The 17,778-nt window shown below is 48.3% G+C and overlaps 1 pseudogene; it reads right to left on the bottom strand.

Moving 5' to 3' along the window:
• Positions 1 to 9,912: 9,912 nt before the first annotated feature.
• LOC114608442 lies at positions 9,913 to 10,231 on the bottom strand (annotated as a pseudogene).
• Between the last annotated feature and the right edge of the window lie 7,547 nt (positions 10,232 to 17,778).

Genomic DNA, 17,778 nt, shown 5'->3' with positions numbered 1-17,778 from the left:
GCTCACATCTGGGTCCCTGGACTAGCCTGACACCAGCATCTACCACTTTGCTGTTTGATGCAGAGCAATGATCTTCAGGACGGATCGACTCTTTCTTCCTTTACGTTGTCAGGTGTTTTTACCGCAGGGACAGAACAGAGCAGGTGTGACACCATCTGTGCCTGGGGGTGGGGTGGGGGTGGCCAGACTGCACAGGGGGAGCAGCAGCCCTAGTATTGATCTCTCTCACACATGAGGGGGTTGGGGAAGAGGCCCCTTCAGGAGGACAGCCCTTGGGGGCTCTGATGACAACGGTCTCTGGATGCCTGTGGGCATCTGCCTCATGCTTTAGGCCCAGGAGTAAAAAGCGCCCCACCCTCCACATGGGAAGACACTCAGGGAGGCTCGTCCCTGCTTCCTAGCCTTGCTTTAACTCATTGCCTCAGGCCAATCCCTTATTTGGAGGAGTCTCTAAGGCCCAGGGCCAAGGACCAGTCTCTCTGGGTAGTAGAGAGTGCCGGGCTCCCTGGGTTCGTCTGTTTAAAGATTTATTTATTTTATGTATATGAGTACACCATTGCTGTCTTCACGCACACCAGAAGAGACACCAGAAGAGGACATCGGATCCCATTATGGATGGTTGTGAGCCATCATGTGGTTGCTGGGAATTGAACTCAGGACTTCTGGAAGAGCAGTCAGTGCTCTTAACCGCTGAGCCATCTCTCCAGCCCCTTTATACTCACTGTTAAGAGATGCATCCATTCAAGGGAAAGGAAGCAGGCAAGGGAAGCCCAGCTTGGCCATGAGAGGGTATCTGAGGGTGGTCAGGGACCAACCTGGGGCTTATCTTTGGTTAAAGAATTTTCAAGACCAGGGTGACACAAGCTTTCAATCCCAGCACTAAGGTGGCAGAGGCACGTGGATTTTTAATGGGTTCGAGGCCAGAGAGTAGGATAAAAGGCCCCAGCCCAGTTCTGGGGCTTGAAATCCCACTAATCCCTGAGCTCACCGTAAACTCAGGACTTGAAGTCCCACCAATTCCCTACTCTGGAAACCTCCAGCCTGGAAAACTCCACCCTCAAGAAACCCTATGTAAGTCTGCCCACTGCTCGGTTCTCTGCCTCTCATCTGAGCAGAGGCAGTCGTCCCTCTGTAGTTTTCCCAATAAATCTCTTGTGTGAGGTTTGTTGTGCAGTGTGACTTTGTAGTATTCCTTGGCTTCCAAATACCTTTCCCTTCAGAGCTGTAACGCTTGACCTGAGGAAACCTTCTCCAACCCTGGAGCAGAGTAGTTACATTGAAACTATAACTCAGAGGCTCTCCTGGTGCCTGCACTCCCCCTGGGTCTAAACTACAATAGGACCCTATCCTTCGTGTCTAGTCTATCCTTCGTGTCTAGTCTATCCTTCGTGTCTAGTCTATCCTTCGTGTCTAGTCTATCCTTCGTGTCTAGTCCACCAACAACAGACGTATCTTTCATTTTTCCAATCATTAAGCATCCCATCCACCTGCAGGGATTTGGTAAATTTCCCTTTTGGGTGGAGGTACCCTTAGCTGGCCATCTTAACTGAGCCCCATTCCCCCATCCTTGGGGCTGCAATCCTGCAGGTCCTTAGGTCCGACTGGGCTACTGTACCCCTCTCTCGCCCTCTCCTCCCACCCTCTCTTTGGATCTGCCCATATTCTTCCTTGCCCTCTGGCCTCTGTGAATTCCATCGCTCTTCCTTTCCAATGGATGAATCCCCCACCCCCAACCCTAGAGCTTGGTTCTTGTCCTCACCTTCTAGCCTCCATGAAAGTCCTAGTAACAAGCACTGAGTCCTTCCTTGAGCTTAGCCAGGCTAAGTACCTGACTCTCATTAAGGTGAGGTTATGACCCATTGAATGGCTTGTGTCTTCGTATGGTCTTTCCTGAGTCCTGGAGATGCCCTCAGCTACAGGCTTCAGTGACATTTTTTCTACTCCTCCCCCATCCACGGGAATGATGCCCCTCCATGCCCTCTCATTCTCCTTTGGGATGGCTCTTAGAAAACCTCCAGCCTCCATACCTAGCACCTGACTCGAAGGGGAATAAATGTGCTTACCTTTGCAACCAAATTTGGCCTCAATACCCCTCAGATTATCAGTCCAAATTGCTGCCCAATGGACCCTAGATCCCATGATTGAATCTTTACAAATACTGTGAGCAGTTGGAGAATTGGAACGAGATTCATTCCCTGTTCACTAAATTCAAGCTTTCTCTTTTCTTCACTCCAAGCCCTGTTTTGTTTGTCTGGTCTCCCCGCCCATGCTGCGTAAAAGTCCTTTTAAGTTACTGTTGATAGATCTGTAAGTTTGTTGCAAAGTGAGAGCCAAACCTAGCAGGAGGGGGAGAAATCACAGGAGTAGATCAGCTCCCTGCACACACTCCCTGCTGGCTGGTGAGTCTCAAGGCTTCCCCTTGTAACGCCCTCTGTCAATAGCCAGGGCTCAAAAATTCCCTAAGCATCCTTTGTTTCTTAGCTTCCGGATTCAGTTTTACAGGGATTCAGGTATCTTTTGGATATGATTGGCATCAGACTGTTGTTTTCTGCTGGCCCTCTTTAATTATAAGCTGGCTCTGGAGTCCGCTTTTAATTAAGCCAGTTTAAAAAGCTGGCCCCTCTCGTCTAGAACCAAGAACGCTCGTCTAAGGGATTCCTCTATAGTCTCTGTCCCATATCAGGTGATCCACCTGTGTGACAGAGAAAAGAGAGCAAAACAAAAGGAAGGCACAGACTATTCCCAGTAGGAACGATGGCTGTTCATCTCGCGCTCTTTGGGGTCTGATTTAACTCCCTAAAATTGTTGCTAAGGTATAAATCTTATCTCAAGATTTGTAAGGCTATTATGAAAACATTCTGTACCTCAAGATTTGCAATCATATTGGGTATGATTTTAAAAAAATCTATAAGATGTATAACAGAACACCGAGGTTAATAGTTAAAAAATCTGGGCTGGAGAGATGACTCAGTGGTTAAGAGCACTGGCTGCTCTTCCAGAGGTCCTGAGTTCAATTCCCAGCAACCACATGGTGGCTCACAACCATCTGTAATGGGATCTGATGCCCTCTTCTGGTGTGTCTGAAGACAGCTACAGTGCACTCACAAACATAAAATAAATAAATCCTAAAAAAAAAATTGTTTAAAAAATCTACACATAGGTAATCTTAAAGGAAATCTATGACTTACCGCTTTGTTAGCTGCTGTCTCCACATCAGGATGGAGGCAGCCACATGGCTGTCAACCATCTTTGCTGAGGTTGATTTTGACATGGGAACTTGCTCCTTTCTTAAGATATGGTATAAGCCAACTGAGGAGGAAGAATAACTCCTTCCAGCTATGCAGTCCAAACCAGATGAGTCCTCCACTATTTTGGTCACACTAACAAGCCTCCCCCTTATCGGCCTCCACCCACAGTCCCTTCTCTCCCTCTGCGGCCTCTTTGGTCTCCCTTTCTCCCTCCTCAGCAACAGGTCTCCCAAATCAACCCTCTTGGTGCCCACTTTCAGCCCACCAGCCGCCCTCAGTCCTCCTGCCGCTCCCCCTGCCCCACCATGGGACCCCTTTACCTCCCCCTACCTGGCCTAACCCAGCCATGCTTCTCCCTTTGCAGGAGGTTGCTGGGGGTGGGGTGGACTGCTTGGTTAGGGGATGTGTCTCCTACTCATTAAGCAAACACTCTCAAGTAGAAAAGGATTGGCCTCCTATATGGCCAGTTCTTCTGCCTTTATTAAAGACATTAAAGACATTACCCAATCTTAGAGCTGCGATGTTCATATGATTCTCACCAAAAACCTTGTCCCTGAGGAGTGTAGATGAGTCTGAGCCCAGGCTAGAGAATGTGCAGATGAAGTCCAGGCAACTTGCCTCCTAGCCTGTCTCCATACACCTGCCCTTAAAGCAATGCTGCTTCTCCCCCAGAGTTTCCCAACATCAGAGCCAAACTTAGACACCCAGAGAAGGGACCCCCGACTCCACAGGCAGAAGTCTTAGTCTTGAAGGTGTACCATGGGAGAGATGAGAAAGTCCCAAACAAAATGCCTGGTGCTAGCTGAGGCGCTTTCAAAAACAGCCCAGGCTCCCTTGCCATTCAAGACCTGAGGACCTCCAGTTCCATACCCCACATGTGGTCAGGAAGGTTACTCTGCCCAGGCATGCCAAGCCCTCATAAACGACCTCAACCATATTCAAGGTGACATCAAGGGAGATTTTGGGCCATGTCCCTTCACAGCACGAGGACATTAAGCCCAATTGCCTCCAGTTTACCTCCTAGGTCTGGCCATGGATGACTGAGGGGGTCCAGGCTTCTCTGGCCCAACTACTGCATCTCTGGCAGAGGGCCTCAGGTAAGTCATCATAGTATCAGGGCAATCTATCTCCATCCTTCTGGACATTGGGGCCACCTGCCGGGGGCTAGCCCTGGCTTGGAGGCAAATCATCTTCTTTCTTCTTATAGGTTCTTCTTGAGGCAGCAGAGGAGGAAGAGCATCGGTGGGGGTAAGACAAAGTCTTACGAGATATTTAGGGTTGCTGTATAATAAAAGTTTACTTATCTAAGTCTAAGCTCCTCTGCTACTGTAGCTGACCTGCCTTCTGTGATCCTCTGAGGCCAGAAACTGTAGTTTCTGGCATTTATCACCTCATCCTAAAAACAGCAAAGGATTAAGTTAATAGCCCTTGTTCTATCTCAGCAGGCACTCACTTTCACCCTGCTAATCGGAAGTAACAGGAAGAAAAGACACTTAGAGACGTGGTTATAGCATTTATTACTAAGTTGCTTAAAGTTTACTATGAAAACTATCTAAGGGGAAACATGGAAAGATCCTAAGTAGGGAAAGGGGAAAATTCTACTCTATCTGGGAAAAGGGAAAAAAATTCTGTTCTATCTCTCTATTCTATCTGCCTCTCATCACTTTGTCCTCAGTACTTCTGCATCTTTCAGAATACATGATCACATGTTACAAAGTTCATCACAAGTTCATACCAAAAACCAAATTATAAACAGAAATAGAAGTTTACAACAGAGAATGTTTACATGCATATCCATTAGGAATAATGAACTGGCTAAACATCCATCACCTGTCTAGCTCCATAGGTTCACTGAAGGTTTAAAACTATAACTAAGTTATTAGTGAAGTTTTGTATGGATAAACCCAGTCAATATTTTATCTTCAGTCCTAGCACCTATAATAAATCGTGAGTTCCCTTTTAATGACCTTTGGTTAATTGTTTTACAACCTCTTGGAATGTGTTCTGAGCAGGGGAAAGTCTGGTTACTATCTAAGAGCAATTAACAGGTGACACTTGGGAGACTGGCAGAGTTCTCATCACAGTTTTGACTATCAGAAAAGAACCTAATAGCGCTCACATTATAAAAGAGCTTAATAATCATTGATATAATTTTAGGAATTCTTATAGGATCATCATTAAGACTTAAGAAGTCATCTATTTGTCTATATAACATGACTACAAGACAGTACATCTTTGTAGATCTGCAGAGATCTGCTCCAAAGAGTGTGCTATTACTTAGTGATTGTTATATCTGTTTAATAATAATAGGAAAAGCATATTAATAGCAGGAACCTTTCCTAAAAATGAGTCCCTTGCAGCCTTGCTGAATAAGAATGCACCTGTCGCAGATTATGTAATAATCCAAGGCAGGCCATTTCAGGATGATCACCTGCTAGTTATTAGCTTGTCCCATTATGGCTCCTGACAGTCTACCTACTCAGTCCTGACAGAATTTTGGGAGATCCATCTCTTTCTTGTTCCTCTTTTGTCAGAGTAGCCTCACAGAGCCCACCACGTAGCTGTATCTTTAAGGGTATTTCTCGCACCCGCTCTTTCCTAGTGGTACCGACCTGCCCCATTACCTTGCTGGGAAGGGACCTCTTAGCTAGAGTGGGAGCCTCGATTTTACTTCTTTCCCACACCCACTTGACCCCAGGCTCACCAGCCACCCCCTCCTCTTCCTCCTCCAAATCATACAATGGGACGTTTTTCCCTTTACCAGACTCCCAGGTGGGTCCCTGAGTATGGGACATCCCAAACCTCTCTGTGATCAAACATCAGTTGTTGCTATAGTTGGTTAATCTGCTATAATCTCCCTGGTGGTGGCAGCGGTGGCAGCTACAGGCTCTGATGTTCTGGATTCAGGAATGAAAGACACATACACAGCGCCTTATATTTAATATGCCCTAAACTGCTCAATGGCTGGACCACTTCACTCCTCCACATTGCTAACACACACTCTCCCCTCTGATATTCCTTAATTATTACTTACTAAAATCCATATTCCATTCTGGCTGCCCCAGACCCAGGCCTGCAGCCCTCCTGGGCCACAATCCCCAATTCCTACATGTTGGCAGTCTCTCTGTCTCTTTGTCCTACACTTCTCTGTCCTGGACCTTCTCCTTCCCCAGCATGGTTCCTTCTTCCTCCTCCTGTGTCCTTGCCTGGGAATCCTAAAAATCTCGTCTATGTCTCTCTGCCTAGCCATTGGGCATCGGAAACTTTATTTACCAATCAAAGCCAACTGAGGGGGGGAGGAGGGACCCTCAGCGTCTCATGTGCAGATGTGGGGATTCCTGTGTAAGTTTTTGGGAACCAAATTAACACAACACAAGCAAAACACCAAATCCACAACAATCATCCCTCTCTCATCATCCAATTACACAACCCACCAATTACACCACCCAGGCTCAACACCCATCTTCTCTCCAAAGTCTGAGGGGACGTCAGCCTCCTGTCTCTGACCTCTTAAGAAAAGGCCTTCTGTGCCCCATGTCTTTTCACTTTACCCCCTCTTACAGCTAAAAGCCCAATGGCACCGACAGCTTGGTTCAGGATCTCTGACTTACTAACTCTGCAGTGGTTTCTCTCTGCTCTGACTTACTAACTCTGCAGTGGTTCCTCTCTGCTCTGTAGCACGCAGCCCCTGTATTCTCCTCTCCACTGACCCCTCGGGAATCTCTCATTTCTCACAGACCTCAAGGATGCCTACTTTTCAGTTCCTCTCAACCCCAGTCACAAGATATCTTTGCCTTTACTTGACCAATCCGGACACCCACTGATTCTATCCAACTCACTTGGACGGTCCTACCCCAGGGGTGTGGAAACAGCCTACATTTACTTGGCCAGGCTCTGGCCTGATTTACTTTCCTTGTCTCTTCCTAAGCCCAAGCTTATACAATATGTAGATGAATTTCTCTTTTGTAGTCTGTCCCTGAAAATTAGTCAGGCCAACACCTCTACCTTATTAAACTTTCTGCCTAACTGGGGATATAGAATTCACTCTCTAAGTCCCAGCTGGCCATTCCTCAGGTTACTTATCTGCCCTAGCTACAAGGCCACTGTCCTCGATAGAAAACATTTAATTCACTCACTTGTAGTCACTAGGGATGACTGGTTTCCTACACTCTTTTCCCTCTTTCTACACTCATCTCCTGCATGAGGTGGCCCTTGGGCCCTCACACATGCCCCTGCTTGCCCCTTTCCTAAACCCTTGTGTAAGCTTCAGCAGCCCCCCCCCCCCACCAGGCCCCAGGCTTACACCTTTCGGATTTGACTTGTTCCTTCTCTATGTCACAGAGAAGGAGGGATATATCCTTGGGGTCCTGGGTTGCCAACCAGTACCTGTCTTTGTTCCTGTTGCATACTTATGGAAAAAACTTGGACCATATTATCCAAGGATGGACACCTTGCCTGTGTGCTCTGGCCACAGCCAGACTTCTTACATGCAAATCAGAAAAGTCAACCTTCAAGTCGCCTATTACTGTCTTTTCTCCTACCACCTGTCCAACCTCTGACACCCAAGGGTCTCCAAACACTACCTACTCACTTCCTGAGTTTCTCTCTTCAGGTAGCACTGGGAAAGGACACTACACTTACTTCTTGACATTTCAAATCTCCTTTTCCAATTAATCCCAGATATTCCTCATCTTGCTCCTACATGGAGACCCTAGAAATACTACCTTGTTCCCCCCCCCACACACACACACATACACAAGGGAGCACTACTTCAAGACACTTGGCAGACACAAGACAGAGGGCAGCACCTTCTGACACGAAGAAGTCTGAAAGGCAGGTTATGGCACTGTTTTGGACAGCAAGGTGGTTGAGGCGTAGGCTATTTCAGCCCAAAACACAAACCAATATGCTGAACTAATGGCTCTTACCCATTCCTTTTGATTAGCAAAGGGACAATCCCTAACCCTTTTTTTTACAGACTCTAAATATACCTTCCATATTCTCCTGTCACACACAGCCATCTGGAGGGAGCGTGGACCTAAGGACAAAGGGAAGGCAATAACCAACCCAAATCAAACATGGCCATGCTAAAGGCCTTGCACCTTCCATGGCTATAAGAATTATCCGCTGCCAATCGTGGCAAGCAGACAATTCCATTGTCTCCGATGGGAGTAACCAAGCTGTGGAGGTGTCTAGAGCTGAAGTTCTCAGAGGTCTGCATCCCACTCATATGTCACAAGGAAGTCTCATTTTAGAATCCAGATTTTCATCATCCTACCCAGATGCTAGACAACTTTTACCTTATCTGCACCTATCTTCACCCTAACAGTCAGGCTTTGTCTCACTTTGACAGCCAACCCCTGGGGACCTATCCTTTCTTTTTTAAAAAATAATTTTATTTATTTTATGTATGTGAGTGCACTGTCACTGTCTTCATGCACACCAGAAGTGGGCATCAGATCTCATTACAGATGGTTGTGAGCCACCATGTGGTTTCTGGGAATTGAACTCAGGACCTCTGGAAGAGCAGCCAGTGCTCTTAACTTCTGAGTCATCTCCCCAGCCCCCGCACCTATCCCTTCTAAGAGCTATCACTGCTTCCTGTAAAATTTGTCAATTTCTAATCCTACCTCCAGGCATCGAGATCTCCCTTTCCCTGCTCTTCAAGCCGGGGGACCCCTCCCTGGGACGGCCCGTGGCTGGGCTTCACCCATGTGCCCAGCATTAAACGTTTCAAATGCCTTTAAGCTCTGGCAGACAGTTTTAGGATAGGTGGAGGCTTTCCACACCTCTGAGGTCACAGTCTCCAGTCTTCTCAGGGAGATCATCCTGTTTCAGAGTTCCAATCTCCCTTCAATCAGATGATGGCCCCACATTTACCTCTCAAAGCCCTCAACATCCCGTGGTGCTTCCATAGTCCCTGTCATCCCCAGTTCTCGGGTAAGGTTCGATAAACCAATTGCTCCCTCTTAAAAACATCCTTGTCAAGCTCTCTCAAGAGCTCCCTGTACAGCCGGGGGTGTGGTTGCGGTGGCACACACCTTGAATCCCGGCATTTGTGAGGCAGAGGCAGGTGGATCTCTGTGAGTCTGAAGCTCCAGTCTACAGGGTGAGTTCCAGGACAGCCAGTGCTGCACAGAGAACCCGTGTCTCGGGGAGACCTCCATGTTGATTGGGTAAAACTCTTGCCATGTCTCTCCTGTAACTCTCCCCAGCTTTTAGACATCATGCATAGATAGCCAACTGCCTCGTGCCCTCATGTCCCAGCTGTCACCTCTCCAGCCACCTTGTTAGGCCATCTCTGCGCTCTCTGGAATTTCACCCATCACCAATTGCCTCAGCCTCCTTGGAAGGACAACACAAACCCCATTTGTCTTTGTTTAAGGACCAGGCCTGGTTTCAAAAAAAGGCTGTAAGGCACCAGATCTAGGAACTGACCATAAAATCCAGAATAAGACCATAAAACCCCCTCCCAAAGAACAGCCTGAGGATAACCACAAAAATGGGGAAATGTCTTATCTCGAACGTCTCAGAACGGGCTGCCTGTGCTGGGCAGTCCTATCTGATCCTGTGGTTAACCGCTCATGACACAGGAATGCAGACCTCTGACCACCTGTGACCCACCTAGCACACACCAATAAAATTTTAGATCACCTAATTTTTTTTAATTCTTCTTGGCCGACACCTTCCTCGTGGCTGCCAGCACGTTGCTCAGCTCCTCCCACTTTCTCTTGGCACAGATGTGTGTGCCCACCCTCTTCTTGATGAACTTGAGTATGCGCTTGTCCTTGGATACTTTGAGCAACTCCATGGTGTGCCGCTCGTAGGGCGCAAAGCCACACTTCCCTGGATCATGTCCCTCACAAACTCGGTGTGCTTAGTGAGGTGCAAGTGCACCGGCTGTGTCGTCTCGGCTTGCTGATGTTCTTTGTTACCCTGTGGCCATCGTTGAGATCCATGGCCGTGGGGTAGCTCAGGGCCATGGCTGATGGCAGCCTGGACAGGAAGCTAGATTACCTAATCCTTCTACAGAGTTCCCTCTAAGAAGGCCTGCATACCTTTGTCTGGGGTTGTCATTTTGGAGAATGATTGACCCCCACATGCTAGATATTTCTGCAGAATAAGTCCACTTTGTCTTTGCATACTGAGTCTGGGGTCTTTCTTCAGGGATTTCCAGGCCCTTACACTCATCATGATCCTTTTACTCCCCAATTAACATGGGGGACTTGGTCCTCCTCTCTCTTCCTGGTCACAATCTCCCCCTTTCTCCTAAGTGGACAGGCTCATTTAGGGTCCCCCTTACCACCCCACCCACCGCTAAGTTCATGGCTCCCCGCATCTTTCCCACCTCAAGTCCTCTATGTCACCTCCTCAGAATAACCCTCATTTTATAGTCCTACCACAGTAGGACCCCTCTTTCTTCAACTTCGGACGACACCAAGGTCAACCAGCTCACCTCAGATCTCAGAAGCACGAAGCCTCAAATATGTGCTGAGACTCAGTCTTGCCCCACAGACTCATACCCTACCTTTCCTTTTTCCACCTGCCTCTGCTCACTCCCGTTGGTAGCAGACCACACATGTAGAGATTTGAGATTCAAGAGACTTATGCCCAACTGTTCATTCTCCTGCTTGGCAGGGTCTGGAGACTGCTCACCAGCAGGTCATCACTCCAACGCCTAAGTCAACATCTAAGACATCTGTCCTTATGTTTGCTTTCTCTATGACCAAACTAGAGATTACTGTCATTGTTGGCCGTAGATTTATGAAGGCTGTCCTTATCGGTCCTATAGACATGATGGATAGTCAGTGTGGTCGTTTGAATAGGAAGAGCCCCATAGACTCATGTGTTTGAATGAATGTGTGGCCCCTAGGATGTAGTGCTATTACTCCTTGTTGGAGTAGGTGTGGGCTTGTTGGAAGAAGCGTGTCACTGTGGAGGTGGGCTTTAAGGTCTCATATATGCTCAAATGATGCCCAGACACAGAATCTCTCCTTCTGCTGCCTATGGATCAAAATGTAGAACTCTCAGCTCCTCCTCCAGCATCCTGTTCGAGTAAATGTCGCCACGATTCCTGTGATGATAATGGACTGAACCTCTGCAACTGTAAGCCAGCCCCAAATGTTTGTCTTCATAAGGGTTGCCTTGGTCACGGCATCTCTTCAGAGCAATGAAAGCCTAAGACATCCAGGAAGGCATTCTACCTTTTATGCAGAATGGGGAATTTTTATCTCCGGGTTAAGGACTCACGTCATCCCAGATGGGAGATGGGAGTCACTGGTAAGCTTTACTATAGCATTTACCACCTCCATCCACTGGGCACACAAAATACAAGGAGCCCCAAGACCAAATGCTCAGCACAGACATTTATTTGCCGTGGAGATAAGGACCGGTAGTGGCATTTGGCTCAGAGCAGTTGATGAACAGCTAATTCTCAATGGCTCTGAATGGCGGTTGTGAGTTTGACCTGGGAGGCACACACACCAGCGTTCTCCAGAATGACCAGGAAGAGTGTTGCTTACTAGCTGATATGTGGGGGTTAGGGTCTGAGACAGGAGACAGAGTGATCATGAAGACAGAGATGTGGGATTTGTGTTGTCCACGAGAGGAGGTGTTAGAGAGGCTAGAACCTTAGACGAATGTTGGGTCACATCTTCTATTTTCTCTAAATCTACGTGTTGGGAGAGTGGGGCTATGTAGGAGGCCTGGCCAGCCTGTGTGTGGTAAACATGGCTCTGGGAGGCCTTGCCACTCTTCCCCATTCGCTCTGCCTTGCTAAGAACTATATTAGATTACATTCCTAAAGCTAGCCACCAAGTTAGTCCCTTACTTGGCCGCTTCCTCTTCCTGAGGCTGACTACCAAGATCCAACGATCAAAGTATTGAAGCCCAGCAATCAGAAGCCCCCTTTGGCTCACCTAATTAACATGCCCAATTAAATTTAAACACTTCATCCTAACACGGGGTCTCCCTTTGAACCTTTATAAACCACCATTTGCCTATGGGCCATGTCTGTCTCCTCTCTATCCAGAGGCAGCCCTTTGTCATTTCCCTCTCCCCAGACAAATAGCCCTTCCCCCTCTCCTTGGTTCCTGCCCCTCCTGCCTCATCCTCTCCTTCCCCCTCTCCTTGGTTCTCTGCCCCTCCTACCTCATCCTCTCCTTCCCCCTCTCCTTGGTTCCCTGCCCCTCCTGCCTCATCCTCTACTCCTGTCTTTGCCTCTTATTTTCCAAAATGAGGGCTGGTGTCTTCAGAACCCTTGCAGTTCCCATCACAGGGCTTATGACAGTGCCACATGACACATGGTGCAGGCCTGGCCCTCTTGCAGTCCTGGGTATACCGCTGGCATCACCACTGGAACCTCGGGACTAACCACTTTCCTTACTATTAACTCTCGCCAATGGGTGGCTCAGATCATCGTCATCTTCCAGGGCCAAATAGACTCACTGGCTGCCGTGGTGCTACAAACTCAGCGGCTGTTAGACCTGCTAACAGATGTGACCTGGACCTCTTCCTCAGGGAGGAATGTCGCTTTTATGTCAGTCAGTCAGGTATAGCAAAAGACAAGATCCACGACTCCAGACAGATCTCCCCAAACATAGGAAACAGCTCGATGCCTCTGGCCATGGATCGCTGACCGACCAGTGTGGAATTGGAATTGGGTACCGCCTTCCCTAACCTCCTTTCTCTTCCTTTCCTGAATCTCACTACTTGCAGCCTGCCTCATAAACTTCTTGGGTAGATTTTTACAATAGCAAATTCAAAGAATTGTTATCCAGACCTTTAATCAGTTGCTACTATGGGAGTATCAGCTCCTAGCTACAGGACCAGAGCTCGATGACCCTGATCACGCCCTGATGATGAAGGTCAAGCTTGCCTCGTGGACCTCGATGCCCCCATTCAGCAGGAAGCAGTTTAATGATTTCATCGCTTCCCCTTCCCAGCCCTGATAGTCTATCAATAGTGATAAAGGGTGGTGGTGGTGGGGTAATAGGGTAAAAAGCTGAACGCAATTGCAGAACTGGAAATCCCACCAATCCCTGAGCTCACCCCAAACTCAGGGCTTGAAATCCCACCACTCTCCACCCTGGAAAACTCTACCCCCAAGAAACCCTATATAAGTCTGCCTCCCACACAGTTCTTGGCTGCTTCTCACCCAAGCAGAGACAGCCACCCTCCTGTGTTTTTCCCGACAAATCTCTTTGCGAGATCTGTGGTATAGTTTGGCTTTGTGGTATTCCTGGGCTCCCCACAGCCAGGATATCTTTCCCCTCAGAGCTATAACACGTACACAGACTGGTCTACACCGTGAGTTTCAGGGCAGCCAAGGTGACATAGTGAGACCCCGTCTCAAAAACCAAGTCATTTTCAGTTTTCTGGACATCAAATGGAGCCTTCTGAGAAGCACGGTCACTCTGCACCTGGGTGACACTGGTGTGATGTTAAATCAATATGGGTTCACAGAAAATGACACAGACAAGCACCCATTGGCACTCACTGAGGGCCAGGGCTATATCCCTTGATGTCATGTCAGCACAATGAGCTGACCGGGGTTCCTAGAGACCCAGCTCTCTGCTTGTCTGGACACTGTTACCTTGGGGTTCCTTTGTAGGTGGAGCTTAGACAGGAAGGTAGGCCAGGAGGGAGGGGGTGTTACGGAACTGTTACCTCCCAGATTAAAAGATTCCATCCTGTAGGGAAGCTCCTTAAGCAGGAGGGCAAATGTCTTAGGGTTTCTATTGCTGTGAAGACAGACCATGAGCATAGCAATTCTTTTTTTTTTTTTTTTTAAGTTTTTCGAGACAGGGTTTCTCTGTGTAGCCCTGGCTGTCTTGGAACTCACTCTATAGACCAGGCTGGCCTCGAACTCAGAAATCCACGAGTACAGCAATTCTTATAAAGGAAAACAATTATTTGGGGCTGGCTTACAGTTCAGAGGGATGCTCTGTTATCATCATGGTGGGAAGTATGGCAGTATGCATGTAGACATGGTGCTGGAGAGGTAGCTCAAAGTTCTACATCTGGATCTGCAGGCCACTGGAAGAGAACTGAGATATACTTCCTCCAACAAAACCACACCTCCTAGTAGTGCCACTCTCTATGGATCTAGCCATTTTTATTCAAACCATCACAGTAAATAACTCAGGAAGTCCCTGAAACTGACTAGATTCACTAGGCCCATCCATGCCATTGTAAACAATAAAAACTGAGAGTCCCTCTTCAGAAGAGCAGAGCCAAACTCCAAAAACTCTTTATGCAGACCAGCTGCCTGGAGGAAGCAGAAACCAGCTGAACATCTTTGAGTCATTTCTGCTCCTGTAAGAAACCCCAATAAAACTCATTGGCTCACCAAGTTGGGCTTTCCTGGTATCCATACTTGAGTCTGTTGTGGGCTCTCTATTGGATGTGTAGACATGTGGAATGTCTCCCCAGGAAGTTTTGTTACACAACAGGGCCAGACCTAAAGTGGAAAAGAGTGCAGGGGCTGTTAGGATTCGAGCGCAGTTTGGACAGACAACACCAAAGCCGATCCGATCCGGTTCCAAGGGAAGGGGTTTATTTGGGGAAGGGAGTGGGAGAGAGGAACGGGAAGATGGTGAGTGAAGAGAAGACGAAGAGAGAGAGAGAAGTAGAGAGGAGTAGAGGCCGGCCATGACCACGTGGAGAGAGGGGGAAGAGAAGGGGAGAGGGGAGAGGATAACCTGCAGGTGCTCAGGGTTGAGGAGTAAGAGAGAGAGGAGGGGCCAAGCAGCCCCTTTTATAGTGGGCAGGGTTACCTGCCTGTTGCCAGGTAACTGTGGGGCGGAGCATACCTAGCTGTTGCCAGGTGACTCTGGAGGTGGAGTTTAACAGATTGCTAACAGGGGCAAATCAGGAAGGCCTATGAGCTCTGACCTGGTGCGGTGGTTTGGGGTGGTGAGGGTGGATTTGGGGTTGTGGGGTTGTGAGGTGGCTTCTATAGAGGGTTTTCTGGCTCTGTAAGTACCTCCCAGGACAGAGGAGTCTGTCTATAGGTATTGAGATGCCCTATCCAGGACAGAGGAGTCTGTCCATGTGCCAAGGGCTCTGTCTGACCTCTGTTGGTCACGGAATGTAGCGCAGGATACCCCATAGCCTTCAGGGCCCATAGTGGGGCCTATTGTCCAGAAGCTCTCTAAAACATACACAAAAAGAACAGTCACCTGCAGCCGGGTGACGGTGCCACACACCTTCAATCCTAGCACTCAGGAGGCAGAGGCAGGTGGATCTCTGAGTTTAAGGCCAGCCTGGTCTACAGAGTGAGTTTCTTGGAGAGACAGTACAGATGTCTACTCATTGGATAGAGAGTCCATGACAGACCAAGTATAGCTACACTGAGAAACCCTGACTGGAAAAAACAAACAACAACAGCTTTGGCTGCTTTGTGCTGAGTGGGATGAAAGCCATTGAATGACGGAGGTGAGGGTAGAGGCACGCATCATGTCTATTGGGAAGCTTTGTACTCAACAGCACTTCAAATCTCCCTCAGCCTCACCAGGCTTCCTGGGCACTGATGCTGGCAGACCCAGGCGGGTTCACAGGAAGATACCTGTGGAAGCTTTCTCTGAGCTGCTGCATAAACACCGTGACAAAAATTGTAACTTGGGGAAGGAAGGATCCTTACCAGTTACAGTCCATCACTGAGAGAAGATGCGGTAGAAGCCTGAGTCAGGAACTGGGAGTCAGAACTGAAGGACAGAGGAACACTGCTTACTCGATTGCTCCCTCTGGGTTCCTCAGCTACTTTTCTCACGAAGCCCAGGCTCACCTGTGCTAGGGATGGCTCCGCCCACAGTGGGCCAGGCTTATTACATTAATGAGCAATGAAGACAATGTCTCTCAGGCATATCCACTGGCAAATCTGTTGGAGGCAATTTCTCAAACAGATCCCCTCTTCCCAGATAACTCTGGTTTGTCTTAAGTTGACAAAACCCCAGCACGATACAAACAGAGCCAGTGAGGACCAGTGTTAATGTGCTGTTTGAGGTGGATTTAAGCAGTGAGTGTGGAAATGTTCCTCTCATTACTAAAGCAGGAAACCAGGATTGGCTCACGGCACTGAGATCTGGTTCCTGGACTGAGCCTTAGACTAGCATTTTCTCACAGATACCTCATGGCCTGTTATCCCCTGCTCATCCCCCACCTAGGCCGGCCCCTCTGGCAAATGTGCCAAGTATGTCGTTAAACCACAGGCCAAGCGATGGTTCAGTATGTGTGAACTCATCTCCTGTAACACAAGCCTGCTCATGGAGGAGACCAGTCCTTTGTGAACAGGCAAAGAGTTTGCCAGCAACAACACGCTCTTCCCACAAGGGAAGGGCCCAGTGCAACCTGTAAGCCGCTAGAAGGGGCCTAACCCCTCAGCTGCCCTACCTCTAAACCCTCTGGCTCTAGAAATACTGTCCTAAAATAAGTAACACTCAGTAGTGATTTCAGCACACAGGTGGCCCTACAGGTGTCCCAACCTCAAACTTTCATCACTTTTTTCCTGAGTGGCCCTGAAATCCAGACCTTTTCTCCGCAATCAGGCAGACTACATGAGTTCTCCCCAGGAGTCCTGCCCTGGGTAGGCTGTGCCAAGAGCCACCCAGTACCAGCGAAGAGTTTCAGACCTACTGAAAGCATTCCTCTTCCTATACTCAACCCTCAACTTCTTAGCAGGTATTAGGAAAATCCCGCAGACAAACTCTTGACCTGACACAGGAAACGGTAGCCACTGATCGCATCTGGCCACTTAGGTTACGCAACACTCACACCCTCAGTAAAGCCACACTTGAGTGTGTGCATGACCTGTAGGTCTCATGTGGGATACTACAGAGGCAGGGAAGGTTCCTTCAACAGACACGCTTCCCCGGAAGCAGGAGAATGTTTCATCCCGTTGTTCTTCAGGTTAGCTCGTTTTTTGTTAGATAATGTTGGTGCCTTAACTCGATGAACTCATGAAAAGGCTTAAAGACAGTTTTATGTTTATGTTTTTTTTTTAACCTGGCAAGGCTATTCTTTTTTGCAAAAAAGTATATGTCATAAGACTGGAGATATGGTCCAGCGATTAAGAGCAATCATTGCTTCTGCCATGGACCCGTATGCAGTTCCAAACACCCACTCCAGTAAGGGATCCAGCATCGTCTTCTGACCTACACGGGCTCCTGTGCACATGTGGTGCACATACATGCACTCAGATGCACAGGCACGCACATGGAACTTCTGGAAGGACACTACATGGTCACCTAAGCTGAGCTGTCGAGAACTCCAGGACACAATGCTCACTTAGTTGTAGTCTACCCTGACTGTGTCTCATCTCAGTGGTGGGAGTGCACCCTCACGGTCTGATGTGGCTGGCTAATTCATACGGCACGAAGGGGAGGGGCGTTAAAGCAAGTCAAGTCTCCAGGACATCTGGGAGCTAGGCAAACAGGCATGCTCACAGTTTCCAAAGACCAGAGGGCTTTACGGAGTTCTGGCCCTTAGCAGCCCAGCCACCTTTGATCGACAGGGGAAAAAAGTTTCTAAA

This window comes from Grammomys surdaster, unplaced genomic scaffold (assembly GCF_004785775.1).
Source record: "Grammomys surdaster isolate TR1022 unplaced genomic scaffold, NIH_TR_1.0 128, whole genome shotgun sequence".
Taxonomy (NCBI): Eukaryota; Metazoa; Chordata; class Mammalia; order Rodentia; family Muridae; genus Grammomys; species Grammomys surdaster.
The sequence above is the reverse complement of the archived record's forward strand: the minus strand, read 5'-3'. Positions and strand labels throughout refer to the sequence as shown.